The sequence below is a fragment of the Meleagris gallopavo genome, chromosome 5 (assembly GCF_000146605.3).
Source record: "Meleagris gallopavo isolate NT-WF06-2002-E0010 breed Aviagen turkey brand Nicholas breeding stock chromosome 5, Turkey_5.1, whole genome shotgun sequence".
Taxonomy (NCBI): Eukaryota; Metazoa; Chordata; class Aves; order Galliformes; family Phasianidae; genus Meleagris; species Meleagris gallopavo.
The window spans coordinates 2,042,303-2,046,897 of NC_015015.2; the positions used below are offsets into that span (position 1 = coordinate 2,042,303).

Here is a 4,595-nt window from a genome sequence, read left to right on the forward strand (position 1 = left end):
AAGAAATTGTGACGTGAACCACTGAGTCTTACACCACTGTCTTGGTATGCTGTGGTTGTGGCATGTAGGTTTTCTTTTTCTTTTTTTCTGAAAGTGATATAAAATTCTTGACGTTCTTTTCTATTTTATTCTGAGTAATCTTTTCTGAATGGAACTTTGTCCAAATTCAAGTGCCGCTAAAATAAAGGTTAGCCTCACTGACTGCATATAACTTCAGTGGAAAAGTTTTTATAAATTATCTTATTGTTTCACAGGCCTTGGAGAGTGCTGTTGTGGATGTGGATGAGGGTGACTCATCTGGCTATAGAGCTGGAAATGGAAATGTAATATTAAAGAAAATAAATAACAAGGCTGAAAAGAGAATTAAATGAGGAAATGAGGCGTGAATGCGTGAGACAGAGGTTAGTCTACTGCATGTAAGTAGATATCACCTAATTATTTGGGAAGCAGAACTTAGTAAGGGAACTGTAGGATCACGAGTGAACTAGAGCGCTCTAGGATATGCCTAGCTATTTCTTTATTGCAGCAGGTAGATCTGCCGTTCTGTAGCGTATATGGGATAAGCTTGAAAACCCCTTTCTTTGAAAGAAATGCATTCTGAGTATTGATTGATTTGTATTGCTTACATACCTGTTACGATGGACTTTTTGCATTGCCTAGAAGCAGCTTATCACATTCAGATTTCCAAAATCATTCTTTAAAAAAACAAAGAAACAAAAAAACTCACATAAATTTACTTTAAAATGCAAGAGCTAGGTCTTGAAACTTAACGTAAGCTTTGTTGCGTGAAAATCTGAGCTAGCAATACAACCAGGGCAGCGTCTCCCAGTTCTCACTCAGTAGAATCTTGGGCCATTCTTACCCAGGAAGAGAGTGTCACTGTCTTCACTTTAGCCCTAAATTTATGCATTACCTTTGAGTAGCCCCAAGTGCTTCCTTCCTCACTATTTATCATGTACAACTTCCTGAGAACTCTTACACTTTTACACGTTGATCTGTAAAGGCAGCTGAGACTGAATTTGGTGCACTAAGCTACTTTTCCGTGTCGTTTGACAACTGACTGTACCCTTACTGCTATGGAAACGCTTTGCTTTTCCTGTGTCAGTTACTCAAATGTCACTACAGCATCAGGTCGTAAAACAAATCCCTCTCCAAAATTCTATGCAAAAATTCACTAGAAAGAATGAACATTTTAAACCGTAACTCCAGTAAATGTATCCAACTGTATCTATAATAATTAAATAACGTGGATAATTGTACATGCTGTTAATGTGTAACGATGTGCTAATGCTCATAAAAGCATTGTTGCTGTGAAGTCTCTAAGAGGTTACATAAACAAAAGCAAGTAAGAAGAAATTCAAAATAAAACCTATCTTTCAAAACTCTGGGCTCGTGTATGCGTGGAAGCTACGAACGGAGGACAAAACTGCTCAATAATTTTCATGGGAATCCTTGTTAACAATTTGTATCAACAAAATAAATAGAGGCTAATTGAGGTGTGCTCATTAACATTTTGCTGTCTGAGCAAATAGTTTTTATTTGTAAAACTAATTGAGACTTTTGCAGTTTGTTTTTTGGAACTGTGATATAGGCATTATCACGCAATCCTGTTAGAAAAACAGAATACAAATTGCACGATCAGCTTCTTAATTGTAGATATTAATGTATTTATATTCGTATATTAGTTACATAATATGTTCTTTATTATATATATATATATATGTATAAATAATATATTTTCATTATAATTCTTTTGTCAAAATAGATCATATAGTGAGACCTTTTTATTCTCTAGGTTTTATTTTGGATTTGGAAAGAAACAAGAATGGTATAACTGAGGATTATGAGATTTCTTATTTTATACCTCACAGACTTTAGGATAGTCTTCGTGGAAAGGCAGAGGTCTGGAGGCTTTTCCATAGATAAATAACAGGAGGTTGCAAGTCTCTAAGTTCGAGCCCACCTGGGTCAGGCCCCACAGATCTGAACATACAAGTGAGATCAAATAATAATGCTTAATATTATAAAATATATAAAATATTCAGAAACTTGCCAAAGCCATTATTGATAACGCAGTGGAGGAAGCAGGGGTTAGCACAGCTAGACCGTACTCTAAACTCATCTATTTAGCTTCAGACTTGTGAAAGTCACAGCTCAGGTCCTTGTAACTAGAAGGTGGCTGTGTCTTTCTGAAATCTGAATAGACTTCGTTCCCAATTATTATTTTTTTTTTAATAGGATGAGCTGTTTGACACTTTCAAGGCACTTTCCAAGGCCCCTAAAACAAGCTACTGAAATATTACTAAACTTGTGTTCTTGACAGCTAAAAAGACTAAAGACCTAATAGTGTTTGTTATTTGCCTTATACAAGCCAATTCATTTCCCATACACGTAAAATACAAATACAGTCCTTTTTTTAAAGGAAATGAACCATTTGGAAACTGAAGAACAAAATAAATCAGATTCTCCAATGTCTCATCGAGTGCTGGAAGCCCGAATCTAAATTTAGAAAAGGCAAATGAAAATGCATTCTGTATTAAAGTGTCAAGAGTGGTTTAGGAAATTTTGGTTGTAAAGCAAAGTGTCATTTATAGTCTACGTTTGGATATTCCCTGGAAAAAAAAGGCACTAGGATTTCGGGGGTTGGACAGAGCAAGAATATAATGGTTGCCCTTCCAGCTATGCCCAGCATTCAAAGTAGGTTCCCTCTGCACAGGAGCTCTTACTGCCACAGCTGTAGAGAAAAATTCAGTTTTTACACTCTGCTGCAGTGCAGGATGAGTGGTGGCAGGCCTACATAGCTTTGTTATATCCCACATCAGATGTTTTTGTAAGAGGGGATAGCAAGGTCCAAGAATGACTCAAATACAGCACTCACATTGCTGAGGATTCGTGTGTAATCTGCCGTCTTTACTCTTTTCCCTCTGCCATAAGCATCTTCCACCATCTTGAACTTCCAAATGGGAATCTACTGTATATTGGGAAGGAAGAAAGGGAGAACGAAAGCAGTGAGTATTACAAAAGCTTGTTTATTAGATGCTTTAACTCTGTAACTCTTTTGTTTTTTTTTAAACTCCTTTTGAGGTACTGGCATCAAACTACAGGGTCTGTAGCTAATCTATCATAGATCTTCAACAAGGGACTGACAGTCATATATGCAGATTTAGGAGTTCTGATTCGGCCAGTCATAAAAGTGTCAAAACAGCAAAAATACAAAGTAAGGGGTATAAGTGAGCAGACTGCCCATACTTGGAAAAATGAAAAACTGATAACAACTTAATTAAAACTGCAGTACTCCCAGTTTTGAAAGGCGCTATGAAAGTTCACTGGGATACTTCATACAAACTCCTTTGATCGTGAAGCACCATTCCTCCTTAAACTGCCATAATATGCAGCGAGGAAGATTCGAGACATAGAAGTTTCTGCATTTTCATGTCCATTACCTGCTGTTTTTCATGTCACCCTTTCCTTTCTAAGCCACAAAACAGAAAACAAAGACTTTCCGACCATCTGATGTTTGATCTCTCTTCTCAGAAAATAAACCGTGGTTCAGCAGCACTATAGGTACTTTTTTTTTTTAATTCCCTTTTAAAATATCAGCTACAGTTAATTAATCAAACGTGAATGCACTGTCTTTATGATTAAAAAAAGGTGTTTATCCTTAAGGACTTTTTCTGAAGTACTTTCGTTTATAAAAGTATAGCAGTCTAACAATGTAAGTGCTAAATAGGTCCTGGCTGCTATTGGTAACCGTGTTCATATTTGAAATCTTTTCTCCCTCAGCAATATTCACCAAATAAAGTGAGTAGCCGCTCTTGTGTTTACTCCCTTGCTAAGACAGATGCTGCCTTGTTATTGGTAAACAACCTTCTGATATAAAATACTAAGTGCAAATCAGAATGGATCTAAATATTGATATTTGAAAGCTGTAGTTGGTCTGTTCCAACAAAAGATGGCACTGCGGTTTTCTTCAGAACTGTTAGGTCTATTCATTGAAATTAAATTCTTTTAAAACAGTTTCCTCATCTTTGTCACAGAATATGCTCGCTGAGATTGGTACTTGTTATTACTTAGCTATTACTTAGCTACCAAAGGCCTTAGACCTTTGAAAAGCATACATATATCCACAAGAAGTCCCAACTGGAAATAACTAAGTGCCAATAATTCACAAAATAGTCTTAATGCATTAAATTGGACTCTTGGAGTCCAATTTAATCTTGACCATTATTTTATGGAGATAGTTTCGTAACAAATAAGAAATAAAAGGAAAATATTTTTGAAGATTCTCTCTCACCTGTCTTTTTTTATGAGATATTTATTAACAATATTTTTTCAAATGCCCCTGGATCCAGGGGCACCCTTCCTTGACATTTGCTGCCTATATTACACGTGTGCTCCAAATAAGATTTTACACAACTCCGAACTTGTTCCATTGCCTTAATTCAAATGAGTTAGCTTTGTACGTCAGAGCTAAGCAAAAATAAGGTATGAGTACTAATCCCACAAATAGTGTAGATTAAGATGACAACAAGGAACAAATAGAATGTACTTTCATAGTGTGAAATACACTGCAACATCCCCAATAAATAAATTTG

General features: G+C 36.0%; 1 long non-coding RNA gene across 1 annotated transcript in view; it reads left to right on the plus strand.

The window, feature by feature from the left end:
• Window positions 1-3,067, plus strand: part of LOC109367618 — a 9,358-nt gene extending 6,291 nt beyond the window's left edge. Inside the window, exons 4-5 of the long non-coding RNA XR_004159793.1 lie at window positions 255-416; window positions 2,935-3,067. This is a non-coding gene — a long non-coding RNA (uncharacterized LOC109367618). The remainder of the gene's footprint in view (window positions 1-254; window positions 417-2,934) is intronic.
• The last annotated feature ends 1,528 nt before the right edge of the window (window positions 3,068-4,595 follow it).